Here is a 16658-nt window from a genome sequence, read left to right as displayed (position 1 = left end):
AAACAGCACCCACTGGATTCCATGGTCAACTCCACAAAATTCCTTGATCATTCAGGCCACTTGCTCAAATCCTTTTGTGACTCCTAGAGGCTTACTGAAATGAGCACTTGTATCTATGTAACTAAGGCTTACTATAAACAGTTTGCTATTATGTATCTGTCTAATTAATGATGCCAAAGTGCCATACATATTTAAAAAGTATATTTAATGGCTCTTTAAATACACAGTTAACATTTCAGATTATTACAGTTGTAATAAAGAATCTGACTCTATTTTTGATGTTTGGTTGCTGACAGCCTTCAAGCTCACCCCTGTCCCTTTCTGTTTTTTGACCTCATATCTGGAGAGACCAATAAGAAAGCCCAACTCCCTCCCATGGTGACAGCCCACAAACTCAAACACTGAGACGTCTCTAAAATTCATCCCAGCCTCACACTCTAATTACACAGACATACACACAGAAGCTGCCAGCATCCCCACAGGCTCCCTTGTTTCATTTTAGTCTAAACCTGAGCCCTTCTGTTTGAGGAGTCCTTTTAATGTTCACTCTGGGTAGTAAAGTTTATTACACTTTCACTGGTGCCAGTGCATCATTCATCCTGACATCCGCTAATTCTTGCATGGGTGCTGCCCTGTATTGATTGCATTTATGATTTGTTTGATGCTCATTATTAAACAAGGAATAAAATGAAAAGCTTTGTCATCTTTCAAGGTAAATTATGAATTCTCTGATGCATGTTAGCTTACATTCTTGTCTTCCTTCCTTTCTTCTTTCCTTTCTCTTTCCTTTTTCCTAATATTTTTCTCTCCTTCCATCCTTCCACATATAGGTAGTAACCTCGACTGCACACAATTATGATAGATATTTGCATGTGAAGTGGAGAGAGCCCAGATACAAATAAAACAACACACTTGCTCTCAGGAAATGCAAAATCTGGAGTGGGGGATAGCTCATAAGAAGAAAGAAATGAGGACAGAGGCCAAATACATAGTTCTTTTTATAAATCACAGTATCACAGTTGTTCTATTCTTATTTACCCACTTTATCCTCTCATCTTTTAGATTAAAATTTTGTGATCAGAAGTAGAGTTATGTTCACGTTTTTGTAGCCAGTAATAATAATAGCAAAAGTTTTTGCTATGTTATGACCATTCTAAGTGATTTTATTTATTAAATAATTTAATATTTAAAACAACTCTATAAAGGAGACATTGTTAACATTATATGATTAAAATTATGTTATATATTAAAAGCTATTCAATTGTCTTATAGATGAAGAAGAAGGGCGACAGAGAAGCATAGGGTCCCAGGGCTAGTAAATTGCAGAGACAAGATTGGAAGCAGGCAGTCTGACTGCAGACCCTGTGTGCCCACCTGGAAAACTACACAGTCTTAATCTAGACTTCTGGTTCCCAGTTATCCTTTCTCTCTGTCATGTAGACATTTTAGTTGACCAAAACATTTTATTTGTATATAACTTGACTGCATTCTTGATTGTATCCTTAATTCATTATTCAGTCATTTTCTAGAAGTCTGTATCACTTAATAGGTATTAAGGCTTTGGAATGATGATATTGACTATTTGTGATCTTATTCTTTGTTCATATTTATCACTAAATCAGAACAAACATGCAGAATTCTGTTTAAATGCATATGATCAATATGGAAACATTTAACACAGTTGTCAGGCAGAGAAAAGGTTTCAGATAACTTAAGGTTGTACACATTGGCCCTGGTTTTTAACCAGGCTGCATATAAAATATTCACTGAATTTGTATTCATTATAGGGAATTCTAAATTTCATATTTTATTATCACAGGTTTAATCTAGATAATACATGCAAAAAATATATAAAAAGTCTGTAAACTCTAAAAAGTGAAATTAACAAGGATTTGATACAAAGACTTGAGTTTTTATATTTGTTTTTGTTTTTTTAATCTTTACTAGTACTGTGTTGACACCTAATTACAGCAACAACTCAAAATCATAAGGTAAAACTAATTTTTAGATTTCTAAAAAATTTCTTGATTAGAATTCACTCCCTGAGAAGATTCAAAACATCTTTATGTGCAGTGCAAATTAATTATGGGAATTCTTATTACTCTTGAAACTAGAAGATGAAAGCATCAAAAAATTAATTGATTAATAAATATCACAATAGGGAAATAACATTATTTGAATACCCTCCTGGCTTGAATCCCAGAGCCCAGTAAACCGATGAGTTTTCATAAATATCAAAAACAATGCACAGGTTTTGTTTTCAGTAATCCTTTTATTCCATTCCACACACAAAGCACTTAATTTTTGAAATACCACTAATCATTTTGCTATAATCTGAAATTCTGCAGGAAATACCAGGAATACCAAAGTAGCAGAATATATATATTTTTTCTTTTCTCCAATATAGTATATATGAGTCCCATCTGCAAAATGTCATAAAAATATTTCAGCACTGATTCCAACCTTTGGACAGCCCATCCTCATAATTATTTGCACTAGCTTCTCATCACAAATTCAAAGGAAAAAACTCAGGTCAAATAGTGGTACTTTTTTTTGAACTATTTCCATCAGTAAAATATAAGATGAAGTCGCTCACTCATTTAGTTTCTAGGTAACATCTCGTTTTGAAAAGCTACCTGGTATGTCTTCTGGAGATTAAACCTACAAGAAATTTATACAAATATGAGACCTAAAGTAAAATTGTGAAGCCTCTATTGATCAATATGTGGAGCGTGTTAACAAGACACAGGAGGTAGTTATACTGAAGACTCTCTCCTTTCAGGAGCTTCATGGGAAAGAGAGGCCGTTGCAGTTTTACCTATTGGCCATCTTCCACCATTGCAATTTGTAAACTCATGCTCCTGCTCACCTCTGGAGTGTGATCTGGTGTCATTTCTGCAATTCCACACTACCCAAAGAGCACTGTTATTTGGCAACAGGAAATACTGCCTTTCGTCAGTATGGGCATACCCACTTTTTACTCTCTTTGGTCTGTGGTATTCCCTCAGTCTCAATCACCCTGTGCAGTGTGCCCAATCCTAGAACCTTCTGATTAAGGCTTGCCCTTCATCTCAATCACTTTTTTTTTCCCCCAAAATACATTTACTGACCACTGCTCGATCCCATCCATTTTGATTAAATAGGTTGAATGTCACTAATCTGCACTTTCATGGTAATCTTCAGTTGTAATTTTAGAATGCCTCAATTTTATTGAACTTGTTTCTATTTGTTTCTTCAACCCTCAAAATTGTAAGTTTGGTGGAATTTTAATGTGAGGGATCTTTATATCTCTAGTACCTAGCATTTTTGCATGGCATAACTTCTCAATGAATATGACCTTGAATTGGTTATTTATACAATTTCTCTCTCCTTTTTTTTCCTCCTGAAAAAGCTTACCTTCAGGTTTTCATACACAATAGAGTGTCTTACAAGTAGAACTTCTGTTGAATAGTTTCTATTTAGTCTTAGTTATATTTACCCAACAAGATAGCAATATGTAGTTATCCATATACTCGCTCAGATACTAAAAAGTTGAAAACTACAGGCAATGCAAAAGTATTTAAAGATTATTTGTATTTTTAACTAAATATGCTTTTTTATGTTCTCTGTGTGGGGGGGTGCTACAAGTTTGTAAGCATGTCGTATAACTGTAAAGCCATACACAAAGCTTATAAAAATGAGAAACTTTAACAGATTCATAAAAATAAGTTAAAAATATAGATTTTAGCCATGCTGTATCCCACAAGGATCTGTGGGACTCAATAGTTTGTTAAAGCAACAGCAACTTGCTGATGATCAAAAGGTAACAGGGTCAATTTAAAAATTAAATCTGAGTAATATCAAAAAACAAACCTCTTTCAACATTCAGGACCCATGAGGAGACTTTGCATTTTACAAAACTACAAGGTTTCAGATAAGAGCAATTACTCAAGATGTTAGCAATGTATATTTACATGAGGCTTCATAATAGTAAAAAGGATAAAGTACCGTAGGAGGGAGAAAAAACACTGGAAAAATCCAAGATGTGAGAGACATTTAATCACAGATCCCAGGGTTTGTTCCAAGTCACATAGGTTATAGTTTGTCTCTAGATCCTGATCCACCAGTATCTGTGTACAGTATCTTGATTTCAGGAAGGACCCAGTCTCACTCAAGGAGGTATCCTTTATAACCCTCTGCCTTCATGACCAAACTTCATCCTAGAAATCAAGAGACCAAAACAGAAATCAGGTACAAAGCATCATTCGGGATATTTTCTATACAAACTGGATTGGCGGGATTCCATTCTTTTTGGAAGATGTAGAAGAGAACCATTACATCAGCTTTCAGGCTTCTAGAGGCTGCATGCATTCCTTGACCTGTGTTCCTTCATCCCTGCAACCTCGGCTTCTCTCATCACATCTTTTTCTCTGACACTGACCCTCTTACTCCATTGTATATGAGCCCTCTGATTACATTGGGCCCATTCAGATAATACAAGATAATCTCTCCAACTAAAGGCCCTTAATTTAATAACATTTGCAAAATCCCATATACAACATAAGGTAATACATTCATAGGTTCTAGAGATTAAGGGGTGGACATCTTTGGGGAACCATTCACAGCTGGTTTTTAATTTGTGCATTGAGCATTGACAGAGAGCTCACATACAAATTATATTTTCCATTTTTGAATTCCCATAGACCGGTAAGGCCCTAATTATCCTATACATTTATTTATTGTACTTCTACTGCCAAGATCCCAGGCCATCTTACTCGACCTATGCCTACTTTTATCTGCAGAGATATGTTTAATTGCTCATCTTGAAATAGTGTTCACAACCTGTCCCAACCTTCTCCTCCAGCAAGCTGTTCACCTATTTGCTGAGTTTGTGTAATTCATTTTTCTCTCAGAAGATCACTGACCTTCACCTCTTAGGTTTTTTTGCCATCCACAAATCATTTTTGTTTTACTCTGATTCTTACTTGAAAGTGCAATCAACTACAGGTCTGAGTACTTCCTTTTCAACAGAAACAGACTATCTCAGAGGCCCATGAAAAGAACTATGATGGGTAATTTAGGATACATGCTTCTGATGGCAATAACTTTGAGACCACACCCTTGGATTGAGAAAGGACTTCCAGTACTCAAGTGGAGAAGCTGATGGGTTCATAAACCTGCTACTCAAGATCAAGCAGAACAAAAAATTAATTACATAGGAATGAGTAAACTGATTAAGGATAATCATTATTTTATTTGAAACAATTTTTTTAATGTTCTCTTTTCTGGACAAAATGAATCTTTTTTTCTTAAGTTATAACTACAATTTAATAGATTGCATTTTGTAAACAGAAGTAAAATATTTTTTCTCTCTGCCAGACACCTCCAGAACTTGGAAAATCTTATTGAGTATTCTTATTTCCATGACAATATAATAATTTGTATAGATTCAGTAAGACTCCGTCCCTCTTGTAATAGAGCATAATTGAAAAAGTATGTAGTGTAGACAGGGCTTTGAAATGTTATATTTAAGAATGATTCCTAGGCTTAGATATGGTCAGGCAGTTTTATGAAACTAAGGTTGATAGTATGGAGCCAATGATTACAAAGCTTTCTTGAAAAAATGAATAAATAAAGTGACCTGGTATATTACAGGGTTTGCTTACAGGCTTACAGGGTTCTAAGCCTTATGGGTGAGTAAGGTAAGTTACTTCCTGGCAGGCATAAGAACCTTAAGCCATTTGAGAGACCCTGAGCTATTAATGCTAGATCTCTGGTAGCATGAAAGACACCACTTTTTGTTCCGTCCATTGAGTGGATTTATCTTGTCTTTTCACAAAGTGCAACTATCAACCAGCTTTAATGCAGCTGTTTCCAGACTGAATGCCAGCCCTCTACCCTTGAATTGTAAACTGTGCTCTTCAGTCACTGATAATGTGTAGGAGTCCATCGGGCAGTGAGATTAGGTAACTTCTCAGGAGGATGTAGGGTAAGACACAAAGCTATGGCAGGGACATCTTCATGGATGCAATATGTACCCCCCAGGGGTACCCTGACACAGGTTCTCCAGCATTTAATTATGACACATTTTTGTAACATTGTCTGTTAGAATGTTGTTCTGACAGGTTTCTGTAACTTAAAAGGTTTTTCAGGTCTCAAAATAATTTTATGTCTTCTCATAACAGTAACTCTTTTAATTAAAACACATGCACTAGTTAAATTGCTGAGGGAATGTATTTAGCAGCAGCCTTAAGTAACTTTCTTACAAAATTCTACCAGTTATTTATTAATGGTTGTCATGGGCTTATTCCAAAGTCTGTGGTCAACCTACATACAAGTGAGTGACATTTCAAATATCATTGAGCTTTGCAATACACAACTTCAAAGAAACTGACTGTCAATGAGTAGATGAAGCTCCAAGAGACATGTTGTTGCTCAGAGTTCCATTTCAAATCAGACATTAAGAGAAATAAATTTATGAATAGAGAGCTATAGAGGACTATGAACATTGCTAGTTGTGGTATACAGATTCTCTAAAATCCAAAGATTTAATAAGTCTTTATGTTATTTATTTTGCTTTGGAACTTGCAGAGAAATAGCTGTGGAAGATCTTTAGTATCAATGACCCAAGTAATTCTTAACATTCAAAGTCTTATTTTTTGCTGGGTCTAGTATTTTTAACCAAGTTTATTAGCCTCCCTTTGAAGATCATATCATGAATCAAAGATAATAAATAACATTGTTTTCCAATTGAATCAAATTTAAGCATTTCAGTGTCAGATTGTGGTGATGAACAAGGTAGTTTAAATATTTCTATGGGTGCATAGTAAACATGTATTAAAATCTGTCCCACATAAATGTGTATTTGTTTTTATTACTTTCTCTTGGAAAAAAGAAATACATTAGCCAAGCAGATAATAGACTATAATGATTCTGACTTTGTTGGTTGATTCTGGAATAACCTTTTATCCATATTTAAAAGAATAACAAATACAACAGTGACAAAAACTTCCTTGACCACTTCCTCATTTTATAAAAAAATTAACTTCAAACATCTATCATAGTAAGTACAAAAATGAACTTGAAATTTGATTATAGAAAAAACAATAAAACATATAAGAAAAATATATTCCAACCTGAAGGAGATAAAGGTTACATAGCCAGAATACAAAAGCACTGCATATAAATAATAATAGGATAAAAATGGGCTTTGTCAAATTAACAAAGACATGCATTTCATGGTACTATTTTCAGAAAAAAAAATGGCACACTACATAAATTAAGAGAAAATATCTAGAAATATATTTCTTACTAAGCACTTGTATATAGAACAACAACAACAAAACTGTAACAATAAGACAACATCCTAATAAAACAATGAAAAAAGACTGAACCAGACAATTCGCAACAGAAGACAGGTGCATGGCAAAGACGCAGAAAGATGTTCAATATCATGTCATCAAGGAAGTGCGAACTTAAAAGCCTATGATTCCACCGTTAGTCCATTAGAATGACTTAAATAAAAAGAAAGGCAATACCAAATGTTGGTGAGGATTATGACACAACTGAACTTCGTTACTTTGGAAAGATTGTAAAATTGTGTATGTACCTTATAATTTATGTGACAAAAATCACGTTAAAAACATGTTATCCTTTAACCCAGAAATTTCACTACTAGGTATTCACCTAAGAGAAATGAAAATACATGCTCACAGAAAAACTTTACATACGTGCTTATAGAAGACTTTTTAAATATCAGAAAATATAAATAACCTAAATCATGGTATAGTAATATGATAAATTGCTACTCAGCCACAAAAAAAAGCAAAAATTGTTTATAATAAAACACTGTGGAAGAATCTCGCAGTTTATAATTAATGAAAAAAGACGGATTCAAATAGCAAATATTGTATAATTCCACTTCCCTAAAGTTCTAGAACACACACAACTGTAATAATAAAAATCAAATTAGTGTTTGTTTTGGGTATGAGTTGGGAGAGATCACCTGAAAAGGACAGAAAAAGGTATTTCAAAGGCAATGGGAATGGTCTATAGCTTGAATGACTTGGTAATTACATAGATATTTACCTGTGTTAAACTCACTGAACTGTATGCTAAAGATCTACACATTTTATTGTATGTGAAATAAATAATAATACAATTGATTAAACATACTTCCTAATGAGACATAAATAAGAAGTTGTATATAAACATGCTTCTGCTAATCAAATAACACAGCATAATGGATAAAATTAATTATACATCTTCAGATTATAAGATGATAGAGATCATTCAGCAAAATACTCTGTCAAAAATAAAAGTAATTCCTTCTTCTACAACCTTAAAAAGGGACAGGGTCACCAGTTGTCTCCCCATGTCAGCCCTCCCCGTTATGGGAAATCATTTTATCACAGCGTGGTGAAAGTTCCCACGACTGCAAAGATATTGATACGATCGATGAAACTGCCTCTGTAACATTCTCCCTTTAGTCTTGACCTTTGGATTGTGTGAAGTAGGATGCATTTCTCCTCATGAGACAACCTTTAAATACGAGATGATGTTTATTAATTGCGGTGTATAGTTTTCCACAATGAAGGATGTTTAATTCCACTACACCACACATGTACCTTCAAATAGCTAATCCTCTTGGTTTATCTCCAACTTGTCAATATTCTTCTCTGAAAACTGGTCTTAAAAATAAACAGCTCAGTCAATATGTGTTCTGAGGAGCAGAGCTCCATTGCTCTGCACTAAACTTCTGTCATCATAATTTTAGACTGCATTAGCTTCTTGCCTACCACTGTGTCCGCTCATTGATTAGTAGATTTGCATCAGCGAAAACCCTGCCTACCCAGTAGTGCACTGTTGATCTGTTCTGAGCTAAATATTAGATTTAAGTTTTATCCTTTTACATTCTATTTGATGTTCACAAGTAATTTTTCTGCATTATAATTTAAATACTTGATAAACTGGATTGTGAAAAACAAGTTTTATGTATAAATTCAGTTTTTTTTTTAAAGCTGTTGTATCAGAGACCTATCCTATCTAGCAAATCAACTTAGAAGACTAGTCAGCAATTTGGGAGTTGTCTGCATTTTATTTTAATTCAGAGGAAATAAAATACATGATTGATTCTTCTCAAACTTTCACTCCCATTTTTTATATAATGCAATTTAAGCAAGTACTTATTTAAACATTTTTCCTGGTGTTGTTCCATTAATAATAATAAAAAAAAACTGTAGGCTTTTTACCAAGCTCAAAGCAGATGTATAATAAATTTTTATAACCTCTTAGCTCTGCAATACTTGGCTGAAACCTGGCAAATGACTAAATAGGCATCTCTGAGATGCAGCAAATAATAACCCCATCTTTGGCAATTTGCTTATGACAGATATCCACTAAATACATTTTTATTTATTGTTTCTATTTTTCAAAACTGGATGTAAAAATTATAGAAAATGGATTTTCTGCTTGGTAAATCGATTGCGTACATCTGACATTTAGTTATTTTGTGTATGAAGCCACAATCTCTCATAATTAATTAAATTATTCAAACTCATTCTTTCCAAATTATACCTTGAGAAAGACTGCAGATAATTTATTCTGTACTTGGAGAAGTGTCTATAAAATAATTATTTTTTATCACAAAGATGACCTGACATTCGTATGTTATTAAAAAAATTGATACAAATAAAAATCAGTACTAAAGCATTGCATAAACTGAATGTTGTACCCTCACAATTCATATTTTGAAGCTCTAGGCCTCGGTGTGATGGTATTAGGAAGTAGGGACTTTGAGAGCTCACTAAATTAGATGAGTTTATGAAGTGGAGCCTGGTTGATGGGATCAGTGCCCTTAGGAGAAGAGGAAGAGACGCCAGAGCTTCCTCTCTCTGCCGTGTGAGGACACAGGAAGAAGGCAGCCATCTGCATGCCGGGAAGAGAGCCCTCACCAGGAACTGATTATATCCAACAGCATCGTGATATTGGGAATCTCCAGCCTCTAGAATGAAGGGAAACAAATATCTATTGTTTAAGCTACCCAGTGTATGGCATTTTGTTACAGCAGTCTATGCTAAGACAGTGATTTGTACTAAGCAGTGGGGGTACAGTTGTGACAAAAACCTAAAATTGTGGAAATTACTTTGGAACTGGATAATGTGTAGAGGTTGGAAGTATTCTGAGGTGCATGTTAGAAAAGGCTGAGATTTAGCTGTGAAGGGACTGCTATAGGCTATTCCGGTGAGAGCTCAGAAAAGAAGAGAGCTGAAAAGAAAACTTTATTTTTTTAAGAATACATAAATAATCCCAGCCAGGATGTTGGTAAAAGTGGTAAAAGCCATTCTGATGAGATCTCAAATGGAAATTAGAAACATCTTAGTGCAGAACTGAGCTCACTTCTGAACACAATGAGAACAAATATGAGTAGCTGACTACTTTAATTTAAAAATAAATGAATAAATAAAAATTTTTAAAAATTAAAAAAAGAACAAATGGGAATGGTTGGGAATCTGTGGATGGAAAAGTCCAAAGAGGAGACATCGAGGGTAGGAAGGAACTCTTGCTAAACCGACTGAATAAGAATTCTTGGTGAAGGCAGGACCGGACCATCAGGTATAAAAGGTGGGGAATGAGTAATTGATCAGATATTGAAGTGGCTCAGTTATCAAGTGTCGGGGATTCTCTTTAAAGTGACTTATCAGGATTCTTGCTAAAACTGAACTATGCAGATTCAAAAAGGACTAGGGCGAAGGTCAAAAAGAGATCTTAGAGGAGCTTGACTGAAGTTTAGTCAAGGAGAGAATCTTTATACAATCTAAGTCCTTAATGATATAAGACTTTTTCTCATTAGGGCACTATTTTTTTTCCCCCATTAAGGACCAGCTCAACCAATCTGCTGAGACTTGGTAGTACGGGATATTTGCCATATGGTGACATTTGGCAAATGATCAGATATTTAAACAATGACCAACCTATACATTTCCATATAAGCATAAAATTGTTCCTTAATTCCATATAAATATACAATTGTTCTCTATTGATTCTTGTTTGCAAAATAAGTCTGATCTCACTACATTTGCCTTGATTACCTAAATAAATATAACAATAAAAAAAGTAGAAATAGACCACATAGGCCTTTTAAAATTTGCTTTGCTAAAACTTTTCTTAAGGAATCTCAGATTGAACTTCTAAGAGCCCTTCAAGATTAAAAAGTCAAGCCAAGAACTTACTACCAGACTTCACTTGTAGCATTAATACATTTGGATGAATTCGTTGTTCAGGGTCTCCAAAAAGGCCTAAGTTTCTCATGCCTGCCAGAAAGTGATCTACCTTACTCACCTGTAAGGCTCAGAACCCTGTAAGCCTGTAAGTAAACCTTGTAGGATACCAGGTCACTTCATTATTTTTTTTTCCAAGAAAGCTTTATAATCATTGGCTCCATAATATCAACCTTAGTTTCATAAAACTGCCTGACCATATCTAAGTCTAGGACTGAGGCTTAAATACGACATTTCAAAGCCCTGCCTACACTGTCAATTTTTCTAGTTATGCTCTATTATAAGAGAGACAAAGTCTTATTGAACCTATGCAAATAATTACATTGTCATGGAAATAAGAATACTCAGTAAGATTTTCCAAATTCTGGAGGTGTCTGGCAGAGAGAAAAAAGAAGTATTTACTTCCGTTTACAAAATGCAATCTATTGAATTGTAGCTAGTTATAGATAACTTAAGAAAAAAGAAAAATGATTGATTTTGTCCAGAAAAGAGAATACCAAGAAAACAAAAATGTTTCAAACAAAATAATAATCATCCTTAATCAGTTTACTCATTCTCATGTAGTTAATTTTTTATTCTGCTTGATCTTGAGTTAGTGGGTTTATGACCCATCAGCATCTTCATTTGAGTTCTGGAAGTCCTTCCTCAATCCAAAGGTGTGGTCTCAAAGTTATTGCCATCAGAAGCATGTATCCTAAATTACCCATCATTGTTCTTTCCATGGGCCTCTGAGATAGTCTGTTTCTGTTGAAAAGGAAGTACTCAGACCTGTAGTTGATTGCACTTTCAAATATGAATCAGAGTAAAACAAAAATGATGTGTGTATGACAAAAACCTAAAAGGTGAAGGTTAAAGATCTTCTGAGAGTTATTTGACAAGGACATTAGGGTATTTCAGTGGCATATGATATTCTAAAATGCTAAAATGATTTATGTCTGCTAACATTATATCAGACATCACAGATAGTCAGGGTGTTAACACATTTCTAGGAAGTTTATACACTTTCTGAGATATTTATGTTAATAAGATTTATCCATGCACATATATAACCAAGGAAAAGCTAAGCATCTCATTATTTTCATGCAATTCCACATATCAAACAAACCTAATTATTTTTAACATTTTTTTTAATAAGGTAAAAGCACAAATCTTTTGAGAGTTTCTAGATGCCCTCTGGAAAGCCTCAAGATCAAGATCTAGGCTTCATCTGGAATTTGATTTTGGAAAGGGAAAATTGTTAAAAACATAAATAAAAATTTAAGTTCTTTAAAAGTGAAACATTTTGGTTTCCCTAAATAATCAAGGACATTATAAGGTTAACATAAAACACTGAGTATTTATCAGTGTCTGGCATTAATTTAGGGGAAGCTCTTAATCATTATGGCTCTACTCTTTTTTCCCTTTTTATTTTCCTTCCCATATTCCCGTTCCTTGTATGTTATGCTTTTTGTAGTTATCCCATAGTTTTTGGATACTCTGTTTTGTTTTGTTTTGTTTTTCAGTCTTTCTTCTCTTTGCTCTTCAGCTTTGGAAGGTACTCTTATCACACCCTTAAGTTCAGAGAAGCTTTCCCCAGCTATGTCCTTGTACTGATGAGTCCATCAAAGATGTTCTTGATTTCTGTTAGGGTGCCTTTGATTGCTAGCATTTATTTTTGATTCTTCCTTAAGTTGCCATCTCTCAGCTTACATTGTCTGTATGTTCATGTATGTTGTCTACTCTCCCATTTAATTGCAGGTTTTATTTTTTTTCCAGATTATTGCTCCGATGAATCCAACATTCCTTCCATATCTGATTTGGATTCTGCTATTTGTTCAAAATGTCTTCAAACTGTGTTTTTGCCTTTTAGTATGGCTTGTATATTTTTGTTGAAATGTGAACATAGTGGACTGGCTAAAATGGCAAAACAATTAGGCATCTGTAGAATACAGCATTTGTGTACAAAGGTTTAATGTATTTAACTTCAGTTATTAAAATTAAGTTTCATAATTAATAATATATTTAATCCTATTTATTAGAATTACATTTTCAACAATAATTCAAACTTTGAATTAAGATGTAATATATGCTTTCAGGAAGCCTGATCAACTTTTGAAGTATAATAGCACTATGAAAAATTAATTTCAATTTTCAAAAACAGTGACTATAAATAGCTCTCTCTGTTATTTGAAACCCTTTTATCTTTTTTAGCTAACCTCAGCCTGACTTTTTTACTAACAACACAATAGACCACTAATCATTCTCAGTGAGAAAAGACTATGAGTGACAAAATGGGGCACATTTTTTGTTGAATAAATAAATAAGAATATTATTTGATAGCACAAATTGCAGTTTTTTTATTCTAGTAAGATAATAGTTCAATAAAGATCTCAAAAAATTAATTTGATGTTTAATATATTTGAAAACATAGATAACAATGAAAACAATACATTCTATTTGGCATTTTAGTGTAATTTTCCCAGTAGATCTTCTAAATAAACTAGATGAGTTAGTGAGCAAGAAAAAAAAGTCACAGAAAGTTTTGCTTATAAACTTCTCAAGAAAAATGACCAGATATAAGAGCGATCTGGCTGCGACATCTGTTACCCCATTGATCGCCAGGGTTGATTCGGCTGATCTGGCTGGCTAGGCGGGTGTCCCCCTCCTCCCTCACCACTCCATGTGCATCCTTCCCAAAGCTGTGGGCTGGTTTGAAGAGGATGGCCATCCCCGATAGAGGAGGACCATTCTTCTCAGTCAAGGGTGTACGAGTAGCTGCGTTCCCCTGCTAAAATCTCCAAACAAGCTCTCAAGAAAAATGACCTGTACCAAGTCAATTGTTGCTAAAGCTAATATTGCTAAATATTGCTCAATATGACCACATTTGTCTTGTTAATCCCTGATACTAACATAAAAACTTTAAGGAGAATTTCTTGCTAAATATGTTAAATATGTTTTCAAACTAATCTGGTGATACATGATTATTAACAAGTTCTAAAACATTCTTTCAGGAAGTGAAAAGGAAAAGAAAACCAAATATGATTTGGTTCACAGAATTGTTCGTTAGATAGCAATGATAGCTTACATAAATTTAAGCCTCTACTTTGTATAATGGCAGCTTGGGGAATATTAATCATTTTCAGTTCAGAGAAACCATTTATAAGTAAAAACAATTACTTTAAAGATACAAATAACAAAGGAACATTTAAAAAAATAACAATTTCAACAATTTTAAATTTGAAAGCTCCCAAAGGCAATCAACAACTTGAAAGGGATGCCATGAAAATAGTTACTTTATGAGTAACTATGGCAAGTTTTGTTGCCTTTTTGATAGGGGTATGAAAGAGGAACTTAAAAGTAACTGGGAAATTATTAAAGTGAAAGATCTTAGAAGGGCTAAGATAATAAATTCTTTACGCATTCTGGGATGGAAAAGCCAGAAGCCCAGTGAAAATTAAAAGCCTGGGAGGCTTGAAAACTTGCTGTGGCTGTGAATGTATTCTTTAATCCACATATATCTCAACTGGAGGAAAGCCTAACTGACTTGAATAGTCTGAGCACAGTCTGAAAATCCTTGCCTAACCCTGAACCATACCTGTGCGGGCGCCATCACTGTGGAGTCCATCAACAGAGACATCAACCAACAATTGTAAATATGAGGGATGTAAATTGAAAAATTTGAGTCCAGACATGTTAATTGCATAAGCAGATTAGGATTTGATTACCTTCAAAGAAAGCAGAATAAATTTATTAAAAAAAAATGCCCAATCTTCAACAAAAAAATTACTAGACCTGTAAAGCAATGAGGAAGTGTGACTCTTATTCTGAAAAGCAGCAGTCAACATTAACTTTACTGAGGCCCAGAGGCTAAGTTTAAGAGCCGATACTTCAGAGTTTCTGTTAGTAATTAAAAGAATCAAAGTAAAAAAATGGTGAAAATTAATTCACAGATCAGAAATCTCAATTTAATAAGGCAACTAATCTTATTGAAAATTTAAAGATGAAAAATACAATACATTGTATTAAATTGAGTGAAAGTACAATAATGACATATTTATTAGATAAGTCTAATAAAGATTTAAGATGACAGAATAAAAAATGCATTCTCCCCAAGAATATAAGATCCCCTGATGCATAGTAAGGTCTTAAAAATATGTATTTATTGAATGGATGAATGATTAATAAAGGCCTAAGGAATTTTACTGGGGTGGTGTTTACTTAGTAAGCACACTGTTCTTACTTAGAGTGTATATTCATTGTATGTATATTCATAGAGTTGAGAAGGTAACTAGTGGTATATGAGCACCACCACCAAGGACATCCTTTGTCCTGTCATATGTATAGAAAGAAAAGAATGTTTTTGCCCAATTCTAATATACTGTACTATTCTCTCTTTAAAGACTACCAGTAGTATCTTTTCATGGGGATGTTTCAAGAAAATTTAATGCATGTACTTGCATCTAAGGTTCATTTCTTTCAGCTTTACTGTAGCAAAATTTACATAAAATAAAATTCATTCATATAAAGTGTTCAGTTTGATGAATTCTGATAGATGTAAAAGTGTGACCACCACCACGATCCGGTTTTAGAGGACTGCCATCACCCCCGGGTGTTCTTTCATACACTTTTGCAGTCAATTCATCCTCTGAACCCCGGTCTCTAGTGATGAATCACCAGATTACTGTCAGTATAGTTATTCCTCATATGGTTTTATCTAAAGAAAAGCATACAATATGTAGCTCTTGGTGTCTGGCTTCTCACTTAGTATCAGTTTGTTTAGATGTATCATGTTATTGTTTATCAGTAGACTGGTTTTTACTTCTGGGTAGCAGTCCATGGTGTGGATATACCACATTTTGTTTATTCACTTATTAGTTGGATACTTCAGCTGATTCTTTTGGGGCAGAGCTCTTATGAATGCAATTTTGATGAATATTCATTTGCATGTCCTTATATGAACATAGTTTTATTTCTCTTGATTATATAGGTAAGAGTACAAATGCTTAGTCATGTAGTAATTTTGTGTCTAAATTAAAAACCACAAGCGCCAAACTGTTTTCAAAATCATGCTACCATTCTCATCTGAATCATCTAAGTGGAAACAGCCAATATGACATCTTAAGGCAGTTCCTGATGGTTGTCAGATTTGTTCAGTGGGAAAACTGGAGTGGGAGGTCTGGATTCAACCACGTTAGCATTGAAGATTTGCATTATTCTGATGCTTGGAATACTTTGATAGTGGCCTAATTAAATACTGCATGGATCAAATTTGACAGCTATGGTTTAATTCCACGTCAGTCAAATCCGCTGGAGGTCTGATGTATTCATGAAGGAAATTTCCAGAAGCCAAGACCGTAGAAATGAGGGGGTGAGTATTAGGGGGGAGATGATTTCCTATTTGTCTTTCATGTTACTGCATGT

The 16658-nt window shown here is 34.1% G+C and overlaps 1 long non-coding RNA gene across 1 annotated transcript; it reads left to right on the top strand.

Moving 5' to 3' along the window:
* Positions 1-5892: 5892 nt before the first annotated feature.
* On the top strand, positions 5893-13941 carry LOC116668298. The gene is made up of 3 exons (XR_004325487.1): positions 5893-5903; positions 5961-5963; positions 13821-13941. It is a non-coding gene; the product is annotated as an uncharacterized LOC116668298 (long non-coding RNA).
* Positions 13942-16658: the final 2717 nt, after the last annotated feature.

This window comes from Camelus ferus, chromosome 1 (genome assembly GCF_009834535.1).
Source record: "Camelus ferus isolate YT-003-E chromosome 1, BCGSAC_Cfer_1.0, whole genome shotgun sequence".
NCBI classification, from domain to species: domain Eukaryota; kingdom Metazoa; phylum Chordata; class Mammalia; order Artiodactyla; family Camelidae; genus Camelus; species Camelus ferus.
The sequence above is the reverse complement of the archived record's forward strand: the minus strand, read 5'-3'. Positions and strand labels throughout refer to the sequence as shown.